Source organism: Amphiprion ocellaris, chromosome 21 (genome assembly GCF_022539595.1).
Source record: "Amphiprion ocellaris isolate individual 3 ecotype Okinawa chromosome 21, ASM2253959v1, whole genome shotgun sequence".
NCBI classification, from domain to species: Eukaryota; Metazoa; Chordata; class Actinopteri; family Pomacentridae; genus Amphiprion; species Amphiprion ocellaris.
This window is the reverse complement of record NC_072786.1, coordinates 26,492,438-26,519,635: the sequence shown is the minus strand read 5'-3', so window position 1 is coordinate 26,519,635 and position 27,198 is coordinate 26,492,438. Positions and strand designations below refer to the sequence as shown.

At 34.6% G+C, this 27,198-nt stretch overlaps 1 protein-coding gene across 3 annotated transcripts in view; it reads left to right on the top strand.

Moving 5' to 3' along the window:
* The window catches only part of LOC111581796 (plexin-B2-like), a 272,748-nt gene that overhangs the window by 67,625 nt on the left and 177,925 nt on the right, over positions 1 to 27,198 (top strand). For all 3 annotated transcript variants that reach the window (XM_055006285.1, XM_055006284.1, XM_055006283.1), the window contains one exon: positions 21,807 to 21,864. The gene's annotated coding sequence lies outside the window, so the exon portion shown is untranslated. The remainder of the gene's footprint in view (positions 1 to 21,806; positions 21,865 to 27,198) is intronic.

Here is a 27,198-nt window from a genome sequence, read left to right as displayed (position 1 = left end):
TTAGGAACCTAACCAACTAATTTATCAGCTTAGCCTGAATCGGTTTAGTCCTGACTTGTCTGTTAGGTTCATTCATGTCAGGTTTAATCCAGACTTTTCTCATGGAACCGGAACCAGCATCATTTTCTGGTATAAATTTTTCTTTATGGAACCAAAAAACACCTGTTAGTAAGTCAAACGAACTGAAATAAGCCTGACTTATTGGAATAGGCCCAAGTTTTATATCTGGGATTCAAAAAGCTAATTGTTTTTGGTACCTTTGACTAAATCTTTCTATAAAGTCTAACTTGGGCTTCCATCTAGAGCGATTTTCTAATTTTTTTTTTACTTTTATGTTTATATTTTTAGCCATGCTAGTAGTCAGTCCACTACTTTGTTCTTGACTGAAATGTCCTGACTGTTGGGTAGGTTGTTGTTTTCAGAGTCAGATGCATCAATTACATCTACAAAATGTGCTTTTGTACGCTCTTGGTTCCTACATAATGTGGCCTTGTTCGTGGTTATCTCAGAAAATGTGTTTTTTTCTGATGCATATTCTTTGTCTCTCTTCCAGTCACAATTCTCATAAATTAACCTTCCACAATACCACTGAACAGTCAGTCCATTTTGAATTTAAACTGCAATTTAAAACAGTATCAAACAACAAATGCTGTAAATTCAGATCTATGAGGTGTTAGATAAACTAAAGCCCTCTTTACATATGACTACTAGTATCTTGGGACTTTATATGAATTAGAATTTATTCAAATGTCTTTGTTTTATGTGGCGCATTCGCACAAGATTAGCAAGGTCTGTGTCTGAAGCCTTGATCTGGTATTAACTGGGAATCTCTAGTGATTTGTAATGTGATCTTAAAGACACAGAAGTACTGGAGTGATGTGTTTCTGATTGCAGAGTCGGTTTCTGTGATTGTTAGAAGGCTTAAAGCGACGTAAAGGATCCAGCAAACCAGGTTCAGTCGGGTGACTTTCAGAGAAGACGGTGTAACTGAAGTTTATGGGTCTACGCGTCCACGAATTGTCTTGTAGTTTTATCAAAATGACTTCAGAAATCTTATAAATCCGCCATAAAACCTCAAGAACGCATAAATGTCAGAGTAAAAAATGCACGTCTGTAAAATCCAACTTCTGAGAGGGTGTCACGGAGCAAATGTACTCAAAAAGTAAGATTCAGTAACATGAATGAGTGGAGTCTTTAAAGTCTGTCCTGGGAGAGTTATCGAAACGGCACAATGTACGATTCTAAGGATGGATTTTTCTCTTTTCAAGTTCTGGTTTCAGGGTTAAAGGATGAACTCGAGTACGATGCCTTTTTCTCGACTTTCTTCAAGTTCACCTCTGAGTGGAGCTCCTCTGAATGGTAATTTCCAGAGGGTTGCTGATCCATGCTGTGGTCTTTAGAGCTGCTGTATTATTATTTTTTTTTTTGCCATTATTATTTTGCTAAAAGGTGATATTGAGGTCAAACTATTCTCAGCAGACAGAAAACTGTTTATATCAGCTGCGTTCTATTATTACAGTTTCTCTTACCTCGTTTCTGTGTCATCAAATATCTGGAGGACTGATTTTGCTTTGAATGACGATTATTGTGGGGAAAAAAGCTTCCTTATGGACGTCAGGAATGAATAATTCATGAAGTTTTTCCTGTGACGAGACGGTTTGCTGTTGACTTGTGACAGACAGTGTATTATTCACTCACCTCCACTCTGATTTACAGTGAAATCTGCTGATAAACACTCTTGTAATAAGAAGGTTTCAATGTATTTCACGTTCTGCTTTCTTGCACTATTTATTGACATTTCAGATGTGCACTGCAAAAAAAATAATAAAAACATCTAGAAAAAAACTTGAATATCATAAGTGCCAGAAAAAAAAAATGTAACACTGTAACATTCAAAAACTGTTGAAACTGGGAAAAATCACAGCAAGTACTATAGTAAAATAATTAGATTTTTAGCTCATTTGAAAGTAAACAGTGTAATAATTTAATTACTATTTGTAAAAATTCTGATTTTTGTTGTGGACTTTATGTACAGTTGCAGCCTGTTTTTTTTTCTTTTTTTAAAATTAATGTATAAATTAAAACTTTTTTTTGTATGTACTATCTCTATAGTACTACTATATAAGCTGCAATTTTTCTTTTAAATAATTGAAATTATCTGTGCAATAATATCTTTGCTCATTTACATACAATTAAAAATAGTGTAGTATCGCATAAATACATATTGTTAAAAAGATAATTACTATTTATAAAAAAATACAGATATTTGATGTGGATATTTATGGACAATATTGGCCCTTTTTTTATCATCAACATGTAAATTTTATTACATTTTTCCTAGAATTTACTAGATGTTATATTTAATTTAATAAAACAGGAAAATGTGTAAAATAGCTTTTTCTTTTTTAAAAAAAAGCCATTTTTTCAAAATCTTTAACATTCCTATTTTCTTCATATGATAGCAGATATTTGTAAAATAATATTGTTTGCTGATTTTAAATGCAATAAAAAAAAAATCAAGAATTGTTAAAAAAAATACTGATTTGGAGATATTTTATACATTATTACACAAGTAATATATGTATTATTGATTTTCCTAGATATTATTTGAAATTAAACAAAACAGGGACGCACGGTAAATTATTGTTTTAAAAAATATTTTTTAAATAATTGAAAATTTCTATACATTAATATTTTGTATAGATTTACATCCAGCAAAAATAATGTGGTTTTTCATTCAAAAGCAGATTAATATTTATATAAATACAGATTTTTTATGTACACATTTATGTACTAAATATGCCCCTTTTTTTCCATCATTATGTAGATTTATATTTTTTTGCAGCCTTACTTGATGTTATTTGTAATTTAACAAAACTGAGAAAATCTGTAAAAATATATTTTTTAAACATTTTTTAAAATCTAATATACTTTTTTTTTCCAAATAACAGCCGATATATGTAAAATAATTGTATTTTCTGATTCTAAATACAGTAAAATGCTGAAATTTTAACATCAAGAATTGTTTAAGAAAATGCTAAAAATAATAAAACTGTCATTTACAATAATATAGATTGTCTCCTGTTTTCAATGGTTACAGTTAATATGTAAATTAATATTTTTTCTGTGATTTTAACAGATATCCGTAATGTAACAAAACAGGGGTAATCAACAAAACATCTTTTTTTTTTTTTACACTGTAAGCAATGAAAAACAAGTCAGTAATTCCAGATTTCTTCTTCTAACACCGCTAATAAACATCTATTATTCATTAAATCTAAATAAAATGGCACTAGAATTGACCGTGGAGGCGTTTTTCCAACAGAAAACCAGGTTAATATTGATAATCACGGATCTAAACGAATGCAATTCATCAAACACATCACTCCAGATCTGACTGACTGCAGCAGGTTTCTGTGGAAGCGATGTTTGATTTAATTCCTACATTTGTCTTTTCCTTCTGCCTTCTCAGAGCAGCAACTTTTCAGCAGCACAGAAAATCAATAGCGCCTGCTGGAAAGTTCTCGACTCGGGTAATTGCATTTGTTTACTGCCCACACGCTCTTCTTTCTCCAGCTTCTTTCGAACACGAGCCCTCGTGCCTGATGAGCCAATAAAGTGTAAAGTTGTGTATTATATTTCCTGAGCTGGCAGCAGCAAATTTCCCGCTCTGTTCATGCGTCAAAGCCTGTTTTCTGGCTGCAGGTGGTGGAGATGCAAGAGGGATGTATAAACATTTGTTATGGCTGAACACATTGTACTGTGAAGGCTAAAGACTGTGTCAGTGTTGGAACCATTGTAAGGATTATTTTATTCATTAAATGAGTAGTAGTCCTTAGAAGAAACCCAAATAGTGCTGTGCCTTCAGTTACAGATGATAGAAATTTATAAATATTATCACAATGTTGCATTCAAACCCTGACAAAATGAGTTCACACCAGTGAATCTCTTTTAATTTACAATATATTAGAGTTTTAAATCTGCTTTCCGTGGCAACATTCCTGCTCTGGTAATATTGCATCAGCCAGCAATGATTAGTTTTTAATCTGGTGGGAAAAGCGGGAAGTTTCCAAGAAAAGTTCCCGATGCTGCTTATCTGAGTACACCAGGTCCTCGGTTTACGACGTCCTCTGTCTACAGCGTTTTGTAGTTACGTCGCCATCTCCCATAAATTTATTAAGAAAGTCTTGTTCCTTCATTCCGACGTACAGCATTTGCAACGTTAAAACAAATTTTGTGCGAGAACTAGTTGAAAAGCGAAGCAAATGAATATGTCGTCACACGGCGCCATATGAAGAAGACAACTTTGTTTTTTTTTATATTTGCCGGTTGTACACGACATTGGATTGTGCTATATTGGCTTTCTTTCATTTGTGTTGTGTTTTTTGGAAACTTTTTGCCCTTCATTATGGCTTCCAAGTGTAAGTCAGACTCTTCTTATGGCAGAAGAGTTCTAGATTATGATTTTATCACTGTGTTAGCGTAGGTGAGTGACATAGGCACTTTTGTACTTATGTGAGTTCTGACTTACGGTGAAAATTGCCGTACGTTTTGCCGTAGGAACAGAATGCCAATGTAGGTCGAGACCTCTCTACATTGGGATTGTTATTTATATACCGATACCAATAAAATACATTAATTGCTCTTCACTGTAAATGGTTTCTGCAACGGCCCTCCCACAGCTCTTTCTGATTGGTCGTGAACAACTGCCAATCAACCTTAAAGGCCATTGTTTACACAGAGAGACAGATGAGCACATTTCTAACTCCGGTAAATTTATGAGTTGTGTTTCGAAGGTGGAAATATGTTTAATGACTTTGGGAGGAAACGCCATAGAAGACCAGTGGAGTTAACAATAAAAGTACTTTGTATTCAGTTACAAACACATATATTCTTTAACAAATGATGGCAGCAAAACAAAGTTGATAAATGCAGTTTAGCAGATTCTTATCGGATGTCTTCAAATCTGTAAGTATTTCGTTTTCAGTGCACCTTATTTAAAACAGATAATAGCAAATCATCGGCAAATTGTGGAACATTTCTTGACTTGCGTGATGAATCGGTTGTCAAAATAGATGCCATGTGATTTTCTTTCTTTTAAAAGCTGGATTAAGCAAGTCGAGGAACAGTTTTGACCATGAAATGCAGCTTTACAAAGTTATTTTTTCTTGTATGCAGGAGGGCAGCTGTGGTCAGCACATTGAATTCTAACCGTGACCCAGTTACATGGCAGCGTAACCCACCGTCCTCTGCTGACTGTTGAAACCAACATTAATCAGCTGTGGTTGAGTCTGACAAAGATAAAATAGAAGCTTTTAAAAAGTTGAATATTGCACAAGACACTGACATTATTGGAGATGGAGCAAGAACAACGTTCTTTTAGATTCACTTTGTAGCCTTTTTTTCTGTTGTTTGGTGCTGAGAAGGTAGTAAAGCTGCATGATAATGGAAAAAACTGGCATTGTGGTATTTTTTTTTAAAAAATGTATACTGTGCTGTGGCAGAAAAATAACAATGTTTTTTGCATTGGATGTCATTCCAGTTTTGTATTTGTCTTGAACACTGCCTGCAATTTCATGAAAAATTACAATTTAAAGAATACATTTGATTGTTGTTCTTGACTGAACTGCACATCGCACATGATAGTGTTCAAGGACCACTGAAAAGTTGAAAATCCAACAGTGCTTTCTAGGTTTCTTGCTCTAGAATCTGGCGCATTGTTTATTTTGGAGAATATTTACCTGAGATGCACACAATAAAGAAATTTTGATGAATTTTTAGCTTAGATTCGGCTACATATCCTGACAAAACAGCTTATTACAGATGAACAGTTCAAGGACTGTCTTTTTTTACAGTTTCCTGCGCTGATAAATGGTGTGTTTTCTGAAGATGACACACCAGCTGACATTGTGGGATTTTACTTTAGTTTGTAATCTGTATATTGTGATTTGGGAGGAAAATAACATTGTCTTCTGCACTGGATGTCATTCCAGTTCCATACTTTTCTTGAACGCTGCCTGCAGTTCAGCTGAAAAGTCTCAGAATTTTTATCATTTGACTGTTGGTCGCAGCGGAGTCAGTCATGGCTGTTGAGTTGTTATTGAAAACAGACTTTTTTTGTTTTTTCAGTTTTTTTTTTTAGAAAATGGGGTTACAGTAAATGGTACATTTTAGAACAATACATGTAGAGTAAAGTGAGTTTGATGAAATATCATGACTTTGGAATGACGTATGTATGTAACACACGATTAGTTCAAAGACTGTTGGAAAGTTCAAAATTGGCCAGTTCTCTCTGTTTTTACAGTTTCTGTCTTTGATAAATGGTGTCACTTCGGCTTCTTCTTGAATAGATAACGTGCCTTTCAAACCTGTGGCTGTATTTTGGGGTTCAGAGGGTTAAACAGCCAAATAAATTAGTTGTGCTGCCTTGTTTGGTCCAAGTTCTTTTCGCAAACAAATCCTCCTTTTCAGTGTTTCTCTGCTGCTTCTCTTTCATTTTGCCGTGCACATGTGGAGCCTTGCATGTCAACAAACTCTGTGTCTTTTAAATTAAGCTAAAACAATAAGCTCAGTTTTTCCAAGAACCCTTAAATTGGAGCAAATGATGCTCTATCAGGCAGACTTGGTTGTAGATCAGTCACAGAAAATGGGAACCATGTGAGTTTTCTTTTTGTATCAAGCAGCAAAAATAAGAGTGAATTTGCCTTATTTTGTATCAGAATCCTTGTTGTGTGACTGTTTTACGATGCATTTTCAACCAGTAGCCGAATGTTGCAGAGCTTATTTGTTGAATTGCTGCTGTAAATAAAACGGATTATAGCTGTGAGGGTGAACTGCCAAAACAACGAGCTGAAAGTTGCTAAAAACGAAGACAGCTGCGGTGTTGTTGCAGTCGTTTGATGTGAGAATAAGTGGTTGGTTTAATTCTGGAGTGCTGCGACACTGATAGCGCTGATTTAACGGCTAGTTGTTGCCGGTGGCCTCCAGCAGAGTCCATGTGGTCACAATATCCTGCGTCCCGATACCATCTTCTATCTGTGCTGCATATCATCAGTCTTCTGCCTCCACGCTTTGGCCCCGCGCTCTCCAAAACACAATAAAAAACACGAGCCACAGTTCAGAAAAGAAGCATCAGTTTATTGCTGCCACATGCTCCGGCTTCGTCACAATTTATGTGTTTTTCTGGGTGCAGCTGAAAAGTAAGAGGGAAAGTAAGTAGCGCAAAACAGTCCATGAGATGGAAATAAAAACCAAAACTTGCTCATAAAGGCTCCAATAAATCCTTAGATTTTTAAAAAATTATTTCTTGCATATTTTTGCTATTTTAACCTCAATATTTATTAATGCTGTAAAGCAATCGTTTAAAAAATAGTCGTGTGGTTGAGCAGGTTGAGCTCGTCAAAGGCCTGCCATAAAAACCTCTGGATCTTAATCGGATGCTGCTCAGACTCCACATTGTAATTACAAATTCCTGTCCACACACTCCCACAAAGACAGACATGGAGTCGGTGGTTGGAGGGCGGTCGCTTTCCTGCACCGTCGACGTCTCTATGGGGGAGGTTCATAAGCCGGCAGCTATATCACGTTAACATTGTGTTTGTGCCTCCGTAATATTTGCACAGATGTTTGCGGGGAGCTTATCTCATCCATGCTCTTCTCACCAAATTTCTTTGGTCTCAATTGGACGTGAAAGGAAATCCCATGTCTGCAAGGCTTCCACTGCAGGCGCAGACCTGTGTGAGCGTTTGTGTAAAGCCTTTTCCATGCCACAGTGGATTAACCGCACAGCAAACAGCGAGGCAAGAAACACTACACAGGATGACAGAAAGCGAAAGACAGTCCAAGATTGATGTGGAGAAAAAAGAGTGTCTTTGAAGAATACCACCTTTAATTAATCCTTCATTCAAAAACTCACTGATTATTACAACCTCAGACTGTGTTTTTGAGCCTACAGCAGCTGCATAATGTGCTCAAGATAAGGCGATCCCTTTGGAAATGCAGGCAGCAGAGGAAACAAAAGCTTCTTAACACCAGTAGTAACAATAGGTTGTTGCACTTTTATTTCAAAACCTGCCAATAGCTGATAATTAGTGTTTAAAGGAGCAGCCTGCAGAAAATCACCAGAACCTAAATACCAGCTATAGGTCTTTAAATGCAATGCTGGTTGCTGAGGAGGTGATGGAAGAAGAAGAACCAGAAGAAGAAAGAACAGATATAGAAGAATCCGATGAATAGTAATAATAATAAAATAAAGAAGAAGAGGGATCAGAAAAAGAAGAAGAACTTGAGGAACAAGAACGAGAAGAAGGACCAGAAGAAGAAGAACCAGAAGGAGAAGAGCCAGAAGAAGGAGAAGAACCAGAAGAAGTAGAGAAACCAGAAGAAAAAGAACCAAAAGAAGTAGATGACCTAAAAGAAGAAGAGGAACCAGAAGAACCAGAAGAAGAAGAGGAACCAGAAGAAGAAGATGACTTTTGATGTATGTTTGAGTCCATTGTCTTGATGAAAAACCCAATCCTCCTCCTTCGTTACTGCACAGCATGATGCTGCCACCGCCGTGCTTGGTGGATGGTTTGGTGTTCTTGGGCTTGAAAACCTCAGATTCTTATCTCCAAACATATTTCTGCTAATTTGTTGTTTCATCCGACCACAGAACGTTCTTCCAGAGGGAATCTTTTTCTTTGTCCATATGCTTTGGCTAGGGCTGCTGCTAGCAGTAGCTTTCATAATCTGTCGGTGTCAGGAGCTATTTAAAAACAGCCATCACATTTTCCCACAGCACCATTAATGTCTTTACATCGTCTGATCTGTCCACAACTCAAGGATGACACGTTTAAACCGCTGTGAAACAGACAAAAGCAGCAAATCCTCACTTTTAAGCAGCTGAAAGTGGAGAATGATGACTTTTAGGTCGATAAATGGTGATCATGATTGTGGCAATTAATTTCCCGTCAGTGAACTAAGCTTTGAATGGAATAATGGTTTCAGCTCTAGATTGCCACCTTTTTTTCTTTTCTTTTTTTTCTCGCTCTCAGTACGGGCTGCCATTGGAATCCATTGTAACTACTGTAAATCAAAGCTGTCATATTTTACAAAGACTTGCTTTTCAGAGTCGCTTTTCAAGCATTTACTGGGTCAGTATTTGAGATTTAAAAGGCAGAAATCATTAAATGGAGTGTTCTTTAAAGGACGTACATTTAAATATTTACATGAAAAGAGCTTCTAGTATTTTAGTCTTTTCGCCTTGGTTACAGAGAAATATAAGCAGAAAATGTTGTTGGATGAGGCTTAAGTTTTAACATTTAATCATCATTCGGAGTAATTAAAAAATGCTGCAGACTGTGTCAGCCTGACCGAATACTTCACCAAAACAACTTCCAAAACCTTCCATTCAGTCACACATTTCTGCCTGAAAACAACTTTGTGTTCATTTTTTCTCCATTTTGCATAGTTTCCTTCCATTTTTGTCTGATTTTGTCTCAATTTGCTTGCTAGAAAAATCTCATTTTTATAATAATGAAGGAATATGTCGCAAAAGTATCACGTTCCTCGGCTTCACGACTTCCAACTTTAGCACCTTGTAGAATTCTTTTGGTGCAAAGAAAAGCTGTCAAGGCTTTGTAATTTCAGTCCGTTGGGAGCTCAGCAAGAATGATATTCATCCTTTATGTCAGAAGAGTTCATGCCGTTATTTGAATTTAAAATAAAATATAAAAAAGCTGTCCGTCATCTATTGTGAAGCTTCTTTTAAAAGGCGTCTTTTCTTGGAACATTTTATAGAGTCTTTGTGAAAAAGAGTAAAAATTGAGACCTGACACTTTTAATCAGGGATGGAGGAAGTATTCAGGTCCTTTGCGATTGGAAAAAAATGTAAAACTACTCTGTTACAAGTAGAACCTTGCCTGAAAAGTAGAAATACTTGAGCATTGCCAGTAAATTATTGCAATAAAAGTGCCGGTTGGATTCCTCTGACTGACATTTTATTGCATTTTTAGCAGTGAAGCATCAGTGTGTCTCAACTCTTTTATATCCAGTTTGATAGTCAGAAACAGAAAATTAATCTGAGGCTCCAAGCATGTTCAACAGGAGACGAAAGAACCACAAATCTGTTCTCAGTGTTGCTCCAGTCTTGAAAAAATCTGTTTTTTTTCTGAGATGTTGGATTATTTTATTGAAATGAAACTACGTGAGAAGTTTAGAGGGAATACTGCAGCTCAGTGGTGATGCTAGTTGAGATGTTTTGGTTTTAAAATGCCGTTAAGTTGTGGATTAATATGGATTAAGGTGTGGAGCATCTTGTCGCTAAAGAGCCCAATATTCAAGATTCAAGACTCCTTTAGCGTCATTTTCCTACGTATCTGCATACAGTGAAACAATAAAACGTTCCTCACCGGTGCAAGCACCTAAAACTGAAAAATAATAAAAACATTCAGATGAAAAAAAAAATTGACGAGTAAAATTATCTAGTGGATGTCTGAAAACATAGCAGCAGGTTAAAACTGAACAGGTAAGAAGGATAAAAGCTCATCTTGTTGCTTGGTGGAGACCAAACTGGAGTGAATATTAAAGTATTTGTCAGGTGGATATAAACATTCTCTACTAATGAGTGCCAATGATGTTCACTAACTGTGCTTTTATATATTTTTATGCACATTTTGAATTATTGCTTGAGAACAAGTTTATGCAAAAGGACCAAAAACATCAAACAACTTTTTCTGAATTAATTCTGACTCAGTGAACATTTGACATAAAAGAATGAAACCATTTCCTGTAAATTTCTCTCCATTGTTCTCTTGTAGGTGAACAAAATTCCGTTTCTTTTTCTTTCTTTGAGTTTTTTTTTTTTAACGGTTGGCAAACAGATGGTTTAGTTTGAAGCGTCTCCTACTGTTTTTGAGGCATTTCGAAAGTTTGCCACAAATTCGCTTGACAGTTATATGGAGACGTGAAATGTGAGCCTGACTACATGCTGCTTTATGTAAGAAGCCAAGAAATCAGAAAACCACTGTTTTAATCCCAAAACTCGACAGTGGAATGCATGCTGTATTAAAAAACAACACAAAACACCAAAATTACACCATTTTTCTGAACAAGAAACTGTAAGAAACAGCCCCAATCACTGGTTTTTCAACTTTCTGATCTAAGCTTAAAGTCGTATTTTCTCAAAATCAGTTGACTCTACAAGCCTCATTTAACAATTTGCCAAAAATAAAGCGTTTGCATCACATTCTGTAAGAAACAAAAAGTTATGTGCTCCCAACCAAGAAGCCATGAGCAGTTTTCAGCTGAACTGCAGGCAGTGTTTCCATAGAGTGAACAGGAGATATGTATGAAAACAAATTAAAAATGTAAATAGTAAAATATCTAGAGTCCCATTTATTTTCTAGTATTGGTAACACCTGTGGGTACTTGGAAAAATGGTGCACATGTGGATTGCAGGTTATTTTCAATATTTCAAACATGAATAATCAAAGAAATTCAGCTTTAGTTTTTTCATTTTTTAAAAATCATTTCTGGCTTTATAATATTGAAGTGGTTTGATTTAAGCAGTGAAACATCTGTACAATGTGGAATCACCATCGTTTAACGCCTGTGGGCACTTGGAAAATGATTGCACATGTTCATTCCAGGTTTTTCTCCCCTAATTTTTGTAAAAATAATCAAAGAAATTCAACTTTTTTTATTTGTCTTTTTCTGACAGGTGACATTTTAAAAGCTCTTTGCAAATTTAAGGCCTTGTGAACGTCTCCAAAAGACAAAATATGAATGAAAAAACTGTCACACAAACCTACTAAATTAAGCAAAAACTTAAAATTTGAGCACTAAAACAACAGAGTGCAGTTTGTGCATTTTCGTCTTTGAATGTTCACCCTGCTGGAATAAAGAAACCGCAAAAACTAGCACTTCTGATATTGGTACATACTAATAAATCTTTGTGTAAAATACATTATAACTCATTTTTATGGTTGTGTTGTTTTCATAGAGGTGCAGGACTTCATATTGTGATAAAAATGAGTCTAATTAAAAGAAAATGTGGCAACAAACAACAAAGGGTTAAATACAACACTTAAATAAATGTTCTTGACTGGAACCAGATAAAAATGCTCCATATGAATAAATTAAAACCTGTAATTTTGCTCTTGTTGACAGTAGATTTGGAGGAAGTTTGACGTCTGTTATTGTCGTCATTGTGTCGGTCAACAGATAACCGGTTTAACCAGTTCATCCGGCTACGTAGCAGCACTACGACCCATCTTCATACGGAGCAGTTTCACCCCGTTTCATCATTAATTGCACGTTTTGCCGGCGTTCTTGCTCCGACCTGGCAGCTGCTGCCTCCTCCCGACTGCAACGCCCTGTTTTCAGATTAAAAAAACTGATTTACAAGCCTCCTCTCCTCCCTCTGTAGCGGCGCTTTTGCTAATTTAAAAGACCTCCGACTATCACGAAAAAGCATGTCAACCTGCAAATGGCATCGCGCCGTTTCGTCCTCCATCTGTCATCCGAGCAGCATCTCGACGTTGAATCTCCTCCTCTTCTCTGTGTTTTTATGCATTTTTTCTCTTTGTTTACTCCACTCCCATGTCTTGACACACTTCTTCCCTCTTCAGTCATTTGATACCGGCATCGATATTACAGGGGAGGGGGAATTCCAAGAATGCCGGCGTTAACTCCTTCGTTTTATTGGATTTCAACCCACCGGGGCTTTTTTCCTCCTTCTCTTCAACAGCAGAGCAGCCTAACTGCTGTGAGTAACTTGAGCTGGAGAAGCTGGAAAGTGTTCGAGTTTCAGTGACGTAATAAAACCGTTTCAGACCTTTCGAACTGACCCACATGAACCTCGGTTTGCAATCTGTTTTTCTGCACTTTGTTGTGAAGCCTCACTAGAAAGTCTTCATGCTGAAATCCTAAAGAATTCAAGAGCATTGTGTTACTGACCAATCTATTCAATCCATCACACCTCTGACCAAACCCTGCCTCCATGGACACACCCAGAGAGTTAACCTCTCATTTCAGCCGCTGGTGGGAGGCTGCCCTTCAAAGTCATCCCCATTTAGGTCCATTTTTAGATGGATTTGGCGTTTTTAGTGTTTAAACACCATTTTTATGCCATAATCTGTCAGTCTATACCAACATCTGAAGTGATGAGTGCTATAACTGCTAGTTTATCTGTGATTTCTCTATCATAGCAGGGTAAAGTCCTATTTAGAGGCTCACAATAAAAGTGCAGATACGACACTCTATTGTGATGTTGGTGTCCAATTGTGGTTTTCTCCTGGATATTATTACATTTTAGAGGACTTCACAAAGTCACAAAAAACTCTTAAGAAGCTTTTACAGTTTCACCAGAAAGAAAAAAGAACCAGAAGAAGAAGAACCCAAAAATAAGAACCAGAAGGAGAAGGACCAGAAGAAAAACCAAAAGAAGAAGGAGAACCACAAGAAGAACCAGAAGGAGAAAAGTAACAAGATGAAGAAAAAGAACCAGAAGACAAAGACCACTTTTGATGCATGTTTGGGGCCATATTCTTGATGAAAAACCCAGTCTTCCTCCTCCATTAATCCAGAGCATGATGCTGCCACCACCGTGCTTGGTGGATGGTTTGGTGTTCTTGGGGTTGAAATCCTCAGATTCTTATCTCTAAACATATTTCTGGTCATTGTGGCCAGATAGCTGTTTTTTGGTTTCATCTGACCACAGAACTTTCCTCCAGAAGGCCTTTTCTTTGTCCAGGTGATCAGTAGACTTACATTACATGTTAGGATTGTTGTCTTTCAGGCTCAGACTTGTTCCTTCATCAGTCCACAAGTTCTTGATGTGTTTAAGTCAGGTCTTTGAGGAGATCAGTCTAAAACTTTCATCCTATCCTGATTTCAGCCGCTGGTGGGAAGCTACCCTTCAAAGTCATCCCCATTTAGGTCCATTTTTAGGTGGATTTTGGCAGTTTTTGATGTTTAAATGCCATTTTTTCAGCCGAAATCTGTCAGTCTATGCCAACATCTAAAGCAACAATTGCTATAACTGCTAGTTTATCTGTGGTTTCATCATAGCAGGGTAAAGTCCTATTTAGAGGCTTACAATAAGAGTGCAGATACGACACTCTATTGTGGTGTTGGTGTCCAATTTTGGTTTTCTCGTGGATATTATTGCCCTTCAGAGGAGTTTACAAGGTCACAAAAAACTTCTTAAGAAGCTCTTACAGTTTCACCACTGTCCCTTTAAAGTGTCTTTTAGTCATTTGTTGCCAAACTACCTATTAACAAACTAGCTATTCTACTCTCTGAACTTTAAACAGTTTTTGGTTGGGGTTTTTTGTGTCCTTTCACACAATTTGTCACTAAAGATTTGTTTTTCGCTGCAGTATAAAGTCTTGAACATCTTTGGAAATGACACAACCATGACTAGAAGTAAACAGAACTTTAGAAGATCTTTTGTGCAAGACAACAATTTATCATCATAAATTCTAAAACATAAAAAAAAAAGTTGAATTTATTTCATTATTTATGTGTAAATATGGTTCATATGTATGAAAAAGACACAAAAATGAAAGTTTATTTTGAAATTTAAATCTAAATTTAAAAAAAACCTAGAATCAGTTCGTACAATGCTTCTCCAGGTGCTCGCAGGTGTTATTACGAATGAGAAAGAAGTGTCTCCAAAAGCTATAAAAGGCTATTTGACAATCGAATTTACATTTTTACAACCTCTACAAACTACTACTACTACTACTGTAGAAAGATGTTTCACCATGCTGAATGTATCTCCAACAACTTGCTCCTCTGTTCACTGTTTTTGAGCCATGCTGCATTTATTTTCTTGATCAAATATGCTTTTATCTTTATTTTTCCTTTGCTTCCTTGCTTTTCTGTGGAAACACTGCCTGCAGTTCAATCTAAAAAGTCTCAGAATTTTTGTCATGTGACTGTCAGTCGCAGCTGAGTCATGAATAGCTTCACAATTTTGCAGAGAAGAGCAGAATTTTTTGTTTTTTACAGACTCTTGTTGGAGCAGAGGCTTTATTTTGGGGAATTTTTTTAAGATTAGACATGAAATACGATTTTAAGCACACTTTTGGCACATTCGTTTTTTTACGTCACACATTATACATTCACAAAAGTTAAAATTCCAACAATTCTTTCTGTTTTTACAGTTTCTTGCTTTCATAAATGGTGTAATTTCAGCAATTTTAAATGAACAAATTCTGTATTTCCAATCCGTTTCCATAAAATCATTAAATCTGAAGTGTGCTCTTCAGGGTTACAAAGCCTTGGTTTCATTTTTAAATGGATGGTGTAAAAATGGAGGAGACGAACGACGCTTTACATAAAACAAAGCTGCAATCATTCTGCCACCCGGTTATCTCTTACGGAGCACTTAATAAAGGAAATATATTAGCCTCGTTGTGATTCAAGTAAAAGCTGAAATCTTTCCCATACGCTTTTCAACAACTCTTTAGGGGACGTACATGAAAATGTATAAATAGCTTCGGCGCTAAGCACAAACACTCACTTTACAAATGGAGTTTCGCTGATCCGCAGGCTAATGAGACACAGAATCATGAACAGCCACCGCTCTTGAATGCTGGAGAGTTTATTAAGTCTCAAGGACGCCGTGTGCCGGTCGTATTTACCGCCGAATACATGCAGGATCGATTGGCAGATGGTCGGATGAATGCAAAATATCCAGTTAATTAAAGAGAGGGTACATGTTCGGATCCTCCCAATGTTCCCTTCTGTCTTTTTAATAAGAGTTTGTAGGAGAAGCGAAATGTTCTGCACTGATGGCGAGGAAGTGGACGCACAGCGAGAGGCCGGCTGAATTTAAAGAGAAAAAAAAACACAGAGAAATGGAGTTAGTCGGTGGTGTTTTTGTGGATTTAATGAGATTGTGAGGAGAATATCTGCAGGTGAATATATTACAGATGAATAGTGGCTGAACATATCTCAATATATGGATTACACTTTATATTTTGCTTTTCTTTGATGTGAAGAGCACCTGAAAGTGGCTTTTTTTATTCAAGCAGCAAAACCAAAATGCAAAGAAAACACTTATTTCCAATGCAACCTTGTGCTTGACGATCCAGCTGGCAAATGTATCATGATTAAATGTTTATTCTCAGTCAGCATCTACAGTTTTTGATCTTTTTATGGACCTATTTCAATTAGGAATGGTTTAATTTGAATTTAACCACCTCACGTTGAATGTTAAATGATCAAATATGGGTTACTTCCTCTGCTGCGTGTTAACACTTCCTGCAGTTCAGCCGAAAACTCTCAGAATTATTGCCACCTGACTCTTGATCGCAACTCAGTAACGAATAAATTCCCAGTTTTGCAGAGGAATGTAAAATTTTGGGGTTTTTACAGAATGTGGTTAGAGCAAAAGCTTTATTTTTGGCAATTTTTTAATGAAACATGCAATAACTATGTAAGACGCATAGATCAATGTACTAACTTAATTGCATGCTAATGAAAATAAGAAACAATCTCATCTTGGTAGATTTTTTTTTATAAAAGAACAAATAAAATCCTGCAACCTGTTTTTTCAGTCAATATCTACAATTTTAGTTATCTTACTGACATTTTTTTATTACTTAGGTATGGTTTAATTTGAATTTAGCCAATTTATTTGGAATTTTTAGCTTTTTTTCCCCTCATGATGTGAAGATGATGGTGGAAACACATAATACATAAATTTATGCACATAAGGAATATTTTAAACTACAATCAAAGATATTTTTAAATATTTAGTGATTTGTAGCATAAACATGTGTTTTGAAGTTGATTATTTTGTAAAAACAAGTTGTTTCAAGTAATATTTTCATGTTTTTTAGTTGCTCCAATGTTGAGTAGTTAAAGGAGGAGACTTTAAATCTTGACGTCAAGATGAAGAAAAATGTAGTTTTCTAGCCGATTTTATTAAGTTACCTCAACTTAAATATAGTTTTAAATCAACTAACGAAGAAATTTGAGTTTAAATTACACAAAATATTGAGTTAATGCAACAATATGAACAACTCAACAAAATAATGTTGACAGGTTAAAAGGTTTATCTAAAGCAGTAAATCAGAGTATTTTTTTGTTTTTTCCATTTAATCACATGGTTAATTGAATTACTATTTAAAGTGTAGACGCCTCGCAGCATTTTTTTGTTGAGGTTTATGGTGTGACGTTATCTCGCTTTTGTTTGTTTTGAGCAACAAATAATGTGTTTTTGACCATTAAAACATGTAAACAAACTCTAGTATGCCCCAACGTAAAATTATAAGCCTGCCAATGTGCAACATATGGACTTTAAAAGAATCTGTGTTCTTGAATTATGCAGCTGTTTCTCTGTTTACACCTTTAGCCTTTTAGTCTGTTCAGCAATCAGAAGATTAATCAATAAATCGATCCACAGAAAACTAATCTACAGCTATTTTAATAACAGATTCTTTATTGTAGTGCTTTTCCAGCTCCTTCGGTATCAAGATTTGCTGCTTTTTTCTGTTCCATGTCGCTGCAAATTTAAACATCTTTGGACAGGTAGCTGCGAAAAAACAACTTTTAACAAGACGCTAATTAGAAGATGGGAAGAACAATCATTGGTTCGACCTCCAGTTAGGTTAAATAAAAGATTTATCTGTCATTTAGCTGCAGCCTACATTCAGAGCTCCAGGGAGATGAGAAATCCTGCTTGTAGGAGTGTTTGTGAATTATTAAAACGCAGGTACAAGACTGGAGATGAAATAAAGAGCAGCTTCTGTTTTCTGTGTAGGATGTAACGTTTGAGTCGGCGTTTACCCGAATCGATCACGTTGTGCTTCTGCTTCGTTCATTAGACGTCACATTACACTCAGTCTGTAGCAGAATAAATCAACAACCAGCTCCCAGATGCTTGTTAAACTTTCTTCTTTGACGTCCTTGTTGTTTTTTAGCTACAACACTTATAGTGCAGAATAAAACCTGATCCAGACTCTCTGTAATAAAAATAGTTTGTGTTTTATAAGCCCAGATGGATGATCTGATAGGTTTAATTGGAATGTCTGACACTGTTTTCATCAGAAGAAGTAGAAGACGCTCCATATGTCGGCTTCACCTGCTTTAATACCAACATGAATCTCAGGTCGACTCCGTTAATTACAGCAATATGTTGAATTATTTACAGAATTTGCATCAGGAAAACTCAGATGCTTCAAGACCAAACATCTGTAATTTAATATTTGAATTAGTTGGTGTTGTGACAGGTTGTTCAGCTGATGTAAATCTGACATTAGACTGTGTTATTTCACTATTTTTAAACTAATTATTGGTCTTCTCTGTGCACAGCCCCCGATACTGTAAAAAACTAACAAATAAAAAAAATTACAGGTTATTTGTTAAAATTTAAAAATATATTAAAAATGTATGTATTTGTTATTTCCTAATAATGAATGTGTGTGTGTGTGTATATATATATATATATATATATATATATATATATATATATATATATATATATATATATATATGAGAGAGAGAGAGAGAAATAAACAAAGTAAATAAAATTTGTCTCTGTTTTGTTAAATTACTGATAATCACCAGTAACAAGTAGCAATTTACAGTTTGTTTATTAAAATTTTAAAATATATAAAAATTTTATTTGTTTATTATTTGCTGTACAAATTGCAATACTACACTTTTAAAATAACAAACTGTATTTAAATCAAAAACCTGATTGTTTTTACAAATATTTGTGCTCATTTGAAAAAGATAATTATGTACAGTGAGGACTGCAAAACAGTAAATATTTTTTCTTTAACTTTTAATACACAGACTTTTCCCCGTTTTGATACAGATAATATGTAGTAAAAGTTAAAAAAAAACTGTGAAAAAAATCTGTAACCCCTTGCTACATGAAAAATTTCTTTTAAAAAACACATTTTATGATGTTCTTGTTTTTTGTTGTTTTTTTTTAAAGGTGAAAATCGGGTGCATTTCCTGTTTAAAAATGCAAACAGAAAATAGGTTAAATAAATAAATAAAAACGTGACACCCTTGCCGCTGAAAAATCTGTGAAAAAATGGTTAACAAAAAAACAACAAAAAAAACTAAATCTAAAAATCTAAAAAATACCACATTAAAAAAGGAAAAAAGTATAAATATGGCACCACAAAACAAATTAAAAACTTTTTTATTTTTACAGGGTTAATCCCTGTAAAAAGCGAATTTCACTGGATTTTGGGTGATTTTTATGTGAATGTTCTTAAAGAAAATATTAGAAGTTTTACTGATATATATGGAATCACTTTAGATATTTTTAGGATTCTTTTGGAAGATTTTTACTATTTTTTTTTGAAAATATTTACAAGAATTTTCTTGCCAAATTTGGGGGATTTTTTAAAGCTAAAATTTTTAAGGGAAACTTTTAAGGAATTATTGGAGTTTTCTTCCTGAAGGTTTTGCAAATTTTCATAAATTTGGGGAATTTTTTTGCTGAATTTTTGGATTTTTTTCAGACAAGGAAACATTATTTTTGGTGTCTGTAAATGAAGACAACAAGATGCAGATTTTAATGCAGTTTAACAGCAGGTGTTGTTTGGAAATCTCTTTGTATGAAGCTGGATTCCTGTAAAAACAGAGAATTTGGCTGCGTAACCAGCATGAAATCGGTTTAATCAGTGCTAACCGTAAGGCGTCTAGAGGTTTAATCTGGAGGCTGATGGTCCTGCCAGGCAGCCGTGGTAAGTGTTGTGACTCAGGGATGACTGGTGGAGTAGGAGGTTGATTAGTTTGGTCCAGATTACATGGACGGCTGAAGTCTGATTAGCTCGAGTCACAGGAAAGTTGGAGGCCGACTGTTACCTCCATTAAGTGTAATTATCGAGTGAAGTCCTACTTTGTCCGACTCCACTGTGTGGGCGTCGACTCCTCTAAAGTTCTGATTTTTTAGCCGTTTCTCTGCATAATTAACCTTTCGTCAAATCACGGTTTAACCCTCGTGGCTTCAGTCGCGTTAATTTACACACTTTGGCTCTAATTGACCACTCAGGCTGATGAAACGCTCTCAGAAACTCACACTGATGTGTAGATGGTGTTTTAATCCTTGTGTCGTCCTGTGGGTCAAATTGACCCGTTTTAATGTTTGAAAATGTGGGGGAAAAAACACATTTTCACAGTGAAACTTCTGATGTCCATATTTTCAAAATTTTTGGGAAATCTTTGAACATTTTTTGGTGGAAAAAAGAAATGCTAAAAATGTTTCTTAAGAACATTCACAAAAAAACAACCAAAATCCAACGAATTTCACTGGATTTTGGTTGATTTTTTTTGTGAATGTTCTTAAGAAAATATCAGAAGTTTTACTGATATATATGGAATCACTTTAGATATTTTTAGGATTTTTTTGGAAAATTTTTACTCATTTTTTGAAAATATTTACAAGAATTTTTTTGCCAAATTTGGGAGTTTTTTTTCTTTTTAAATAAAACTTTTAAGGGAAACTTTTAAGGAATTATTGGAATTTTCTTCCTGAAGGTTTTGCAAATTTTCTGAAATTTGGGGAATTTTTTTGCTGAATTTTTTGATTTTTTTCAGACAAGAGAACAATATTTTTTGGTGCGTAAATGAGGACAACAGGAGGGTTAATCTGCACTTCTTCAGCCTCATGGGTTTTTCTGGATATTAAAAATGATAAATCTGGTATTAATCTGCACGTTTTTGCCATTTTTGGCACAAAACTGAGTGGATTTAAGTCTGAAAGACCCTTTAATGTTAATTATGGTGTGACTTATTTACATACTAAAGATTTAAAACCTACAAAAATGATATAAAATCCAATATAACCTGACTTTAATAAAATTTTCAGGCTGAGATTTTACAATTGTATTAACCTGCCCAGTTTAATGTTGCAGCTCAGACCCTTTGATGTTATTAAATTTGAGCGTAATTTACCAAATTTTAATTTTAAGACCAAGATGCAGCAGCAATAATAATGTACTTATTTTTTAACATTTTAATATTATTTTCTGTCTTTTAGAGAATGTATTAATTTATTCACCAATTCACTTATTTATTTAATTAGTTATTTATTCATTCATTTATCTGTTGATCTATTTATTTGTCTCCCTATTTATTTGTTTATTCATTGGTCTAAGGTGGCTTTAGGTTTACTCACACTGAATTCTGGGTTATTTATTATTCATTTAATTATTTATTCATTCATATATCTATTGATCTAATTATTTATTTATCTCCCTATTTATTTATTTATTTATTGGTCTAAGGTGGCTTTAGGTTTACTCACACTGAATTCTGGGTTATTTTTTCATTTATTTATTAATTCATTTTTCTATTGATCTAATTATTTATTTATCTCCCTATTTATTTATTTATTTATTTGTTGGTCTGAGGTGGCTTTAGGTTTACTCACACTGAATTCTGGGTTATTTTTTCATTCATTTATTTATTCATTCATTTATCTATTGATCTATTTATTTATCTCCCTATTTATTTGTTTATTCATTGGTCTAAGGTGGCTTTAGGTTTACTCACACTGAACTCTGTTTCTCCAGAGAAGCTGTCATCGTTATGATTTTGGACGAGGAAATCCTCTAATGGTGTGTCGATCAGAGTTTAATTCTAAGAGTTAAATACCTGCTGGTGACACACAATTTAATGTCATTTAAACACAAATTCTGTTTAAATTTGAAGTGGTACATTAGTTTTAGGTTAACTGTAGTCGTTTTTATTGTGTTCTAGTTGTGTTTTATGCCCTAAATTACTGTAAACATCGAGAATCAAACCGCTAAATAATGAATATATGTTTATGTTGTTGTTTATTTCAGGAGAGGAGAGTGAGGAGTTTCATGTCATCAGAGTTCAACAGGCCTCAGCACTGAACAGGTAACAAGGACTTTTTTATCACCTTCAGTGTTTTTATTTACACTTTCTAGAAGTCTTCACAACAAAACCCAGAAAACGAGACTGATACGGATTTAGATCCACGTTTTATACGATCCAATATTTACTGGAGGCTCTAATAAACTAACAGCAGCAATAAAACCAACCGAGCTCCATTTATTTCCCAAATGTGTTGAACTTTCTTTACTTTTATCTACTGTGCCTTTTAAGTTTTGGATGACTTTTTCTTTTGTCCTTTTAGAAGAAAATAATAATAACAAAAAACACAGTGCACACCTCGACTAATAACTGTAAAATTAATTATCGATCAGAGAAAGCAGAGCAGCAGCTTCTTCCCAAATTTTAAACTAAAATTTAACATTTCAGAAGATTTATACAGAGTACAATTGTTGTTATTACTGTCCATATGTCAGTTAATACTGGATAATATCTGCAGTTTCACAAAACTAGAAAAGTACAACAGTAAAAAAAAAAAAAAAAAAAATACATGAATAAAATCAATTTTTCAATCTGAATTTTTTTAATATTGTAAAATAACAATATTTGTTCTAATTTAAATACAGAAAAAAATAATTTTATAGTCAAATGTTTTCAAGAATGAATTTGTAAAAATGCAAATGTTTGATGTTAACATTATTTATAGTTTTGGCTTTGTTTTTTACAGTTTATTTTTTCTGTCATTTTACTAATAATTATGTGTAATTTAGCAAAGCAGGGAATGTGTAAAATATTTTTTTTTTCATTTTTAAAAAATACAGTAAAAAGTAGAATAATTTTAAAAAGATTGTAAAAATATTAATAACCATTTCTGAATGACAACAACAATAGTAATAACATATTTTTGATATGGACATTATTTTCAGTTTTGTACTTATTACATTTTTACTTCTTTCATTACAGTTGACGTGAATTCATATTTTTTTCTCGTCATTTTACTAGTAATTATGTGCAATTTAGCAAAACACAAAATCTGTAAAATAACAGTAAAAAATATTTCAAATTTTTTAAAATACATTAAAAAATAGAAAAATTTTACATTCAAACATTGTAAAAAATATCAATAATCATTTGTTTAAAAAACCTAATTTTGATTTTACCACTATTTACAGTTTTGTACTTTTTAAATGTTTACTGTTTTCATTACAATTAACATTTAAGTTCATGTTTTTTTCAGTTATTTCACTCATAATTATGTGCAGTTTAACTAAACAGGAAATCAGTAAAGTAGCAGTAAGAAATATTTTCTATTTTTAAAGCTACAATTGAAAAAAAATGAAGAATTTTACACTCAAACAAAAAATATTAATAACCATTTGTTAAAAAATTATTTACAATTTTGTACCTTTTTATTTTTTTACTTTTTAAAACTTTTTGCTATTTTCATTACAGTTAATAAATTCATACTTTAAAAAAAATACTTGTAGTTATGTGCAATTTAACAAAACAAGACATTAGTAAAATAACAATTAAAAAAACATTTTTAAAAATATAGTAAAAAAAATAGAACAATTTTACAGTCAAACACTATAAAAATATTAATAACCATTTGTAAAATATACGTATATATATAAATTTTGATAGGAATGGTATTTACAATTTTGTACTTTTTAAATTTATACCATTTTCATTACAGATAACATGTAAATTAACATTTTTTTCTGTGACTTTATAAGTGTTATCTCCAATTTAACAAAACAGGAAATTAGCAAAATAACAGTATTTTTTTTCATTTTTAAAAATACAATTAAAAAAATACAAGAATTTTTAAGTCAAACATCGTTGAAATGTTAATAACTATTTTAAAAAATGCTATGCACTTTATTTACAATTTTTTTTACTTTTTTACTGTTTTCATTACGGTTAACATGCAAATAATTTTTTTTTTCAGTGATTTTAAAAATATTATCTGCAAATTAACAAAAAAATAAAGTAAAATAGTAGTAAATTGCTGAAAAAATGCAGTTACAAACTCTTCTAAAATGTAAAATCATTAATTTTCTTTTGAAGTGTAGTTGAAGTTATTTAAAAATCTATTTTTTGTGTTGAATTGTAGCAAACTTTAAGGCACATTGGGAAACTGGCATCACCTGTGAGGCTGAATTTTCTAAAACACTAGCAGTAAGAATCTAAATATGATAAAGTTTTATCCGTCGTAATAACTTTCTGTAGTTAGTTTTCTGGTGTGTAATGAGTATTATAGCCTCACGGGGAAGTTTGAGCTGTTTTATTGATAAATTCCTCCACTTAGACAAAGGCCTCCCTGTTTTCCTTCTATCGGCTGCATCATATAAAATTCACACGAAGCCAGTTCATTAAAGTAAAGCTGCTGCATCAACACATACCTTCCTGTGCTGCTTTTTTAATTGTTTGGCCTCATAACGCACACAAACACTGCTGACAGTAAACACATGGAGGCAGATGAAGGGAACACAGGAAGGCAGGTCTGATAACACGTCCGATACAGGAACCGGTTCAGCTGCAATAATAAACTGTTTATGGAACTGTGCTGATGTTTATCGGCTTCATAACAGGCAGCCTATTAATATTTAGCAGAGTTTATTTAACAGAGTTGTCATATCTGGTGTTACTGACACTGAACTCGAAGAGCGCCTGTTGACGCCATTCAGCTTAAAACTCAAATTTTTCTGATTTTGTAACAAGCAAGGTTAGAATTTTCCATGTTTACTAGCTATTTTCCTCTCTGTATTTGTCAGCACATAACTGCCGATTATGGAACAGTGGAATAATATGAAACCACATCTGCAGGGATCGACTCATTAAAATTTTGCTTCGCAGCACTACTAGAAGTGATAAACTCCACAGGATTTCTTTTAGACCATGAAATGTGGTTGAAATCTCTGGAAAAGGCTCTGAGCTGGGGGCTGAATGAGACTATTTAGTCAAATCTTGGTTATTTATTTCTTTAGCTGCTGATCAGACAAATAAGCAAGATAAAATACTGGACTGTGTTAAGTTTTAGTAGAGAAACTTAGCCTACTTCATCAGTCTTGATAGCCAGAGGTCAATTGAAGTCTCTGCCATGGTGCTGCTTTACTTGCTAAGAAGTAAGAATAAGTTTTAGTAGTTCTGGTAGAAGTCTGTCACTAAACAATAAATATCTAAACCTGATGCTTTCTTTACAGTTGTTTTTACACGAAAAGGTGATTTTTTTAAAAAAGCCCCGAGAACGAACATCAGATGTTCTTCTGGGATGTATAATTGTTAGCTTACCTTAACTCAACTTACTTTATAACTCGTTTAGGGGTCAGAGGTCAATCAAAGTCTCTGTCATTGTGCTCCATTACTTGCAAAGATATAAGAAGAGGCTTTAGTAGGTATCCGTCACTAAACAAAGTAATACAACCATAACTGGTGCTCCAAAGAACTTTAGTTTTGAGATATATAGGTTCTTTAAGGAACCATTTAAAAGATAGTTCTTTGTGGATCCACCTTTTTCTCATTTGATAACAGAACTTGATAATTTTATGTAAAAATATAAAATGTAAGAATTTGAAGGTTCCTTCCATTTGCACACATTTAATATTTTGGATTTCTTGGTCAGACACAACATCTTGTCACAAGATGCCATTTTAGGGTTCAGGAAACTGTAAAGATTGTGTCGGTGGAGGCAGTTTGATCTTTTGGTTATTGTTCCGGAAAACTTCAGGTCCTGCATTCATGTGGATCTTAATTTGACACAAAGACCTGAAGATTAGGCAGCTTTTTACTACAGGAACTTAAAGCAGGAACCACCAACCTGAAGGCCTTTTCAGCCATTCTGTTCTAATTTCTAAGAAAGATCCCTCACTGAAGTGAAAACCTCCTTTGTTCTCTACAGTATCAAACAGTTAACAGATCAACCAGGTACTACAACAAATCTACAATACTTGCTGTGTTTATTATGTCGGAAAATGATAATAAATATTAAATTCCTCTGATTTGAAGCCAAAAATACTTGATCAGTGCATCCATAGTTACTGTACATGTACCCTAATGTAGGAAATAGAAAGTGTTGGTGTGTTTTGGTAGTGTATATGTTGAATTTTCTGCTGTGCCAATGATACATTACTCTGTAAAAAAACTGTACGTAAGACAGTGTCAGAAAAAAGTTTCTACAAGAAGCATTAACTATGTTAGCTTTGTTTAGTCTATGCGTTAAATTTTATGCTGCCGGTGCCAATGCTACCCAACAAGGACATCAAGAGGACAGAAAGAATTGTTCTACGAGTTTAACCAATATGTGTCAGGGTACACACAACTGTTTTTCAGGGCTTTTCAGAGATACCTAGAGCAGACCCTGTAAGGCTCAGGTTGCCCTACAATGCCTCAAGTTCCTGCAGTGGAAAGCGGCTTATTGCTTCAGATCATGTTCATCCTGTCATGGCAACTGTCACACTACAAGTATTGTTCATGAATGGTTTGAAGAACATGATAAAGAGATTATGGAGCGTCCAAATTCCTGATCTCAATCTGGTTGACCGTCTGCAGGATGCTGTGGAAAAACTAGTCCGATCCAAGGATCTGCTGCTAACATCTTTGCTGCAGGACTCCATCAGAGGTCAGCTGAGTCCAGGCCTCGACGGATCAGACGATATCCGGCAGCTGGTTTTAATGTTGTGGCTGCTCGGCGTATAAATACATGTATATTCACGTGTACTTTGCCTGCACATACACTCTTCCCCCACGTTCCTGTGGGAGGTGTACAGGAAGGCTCCGGTTTGTTTTGCAGAGGGAAGTCGAGTGTGTTTGCATCTTTATTTCTGCGTGGGTGTTTGTGTGTCTCAGAGGGGAGCTGCAGCTGCAAAGGCTGGCTAGAAAAATGTAAACTCGACTCGAGGAGACAGGCGACCGTCATCATTACTGCCGCCAAACGTGACGCTTCCTTCCCCGTTTAATGCTCGCCAGAAGTCGTCTCTGTGAAAACGCACAACAAATTTGCTGCGTGAATCGCACATTTAGAGGGAGGTGATTAAAGAGCATCATCTGCAGCTTCTCTCCCCAGACGCTCTCACTTTGGAATCACACAACGATTGAATGAATTTCTAATGTTCAAAACGCGGAATAAAGCCGCACCTGAAAACTATCTAACATTGCTTTTCACGTGGCTCAATTAAAGCCATGTTTCTGCTGTAAATCTGCCCTGCAGGAGCGATTCTGTGGTGGTGGCTGTCGGTTGTGTACACAGAGATTGAAAACTTAGATTCGGCAAAAATGTTCCATCCAGCAGAGATGGATGAAAGAGATTTGCTCTGGGTTAGTCGGACAACATTGGAGTTTCGCCTGAGTTGGACAAACCTGGACAAAAAGTCATTCCCC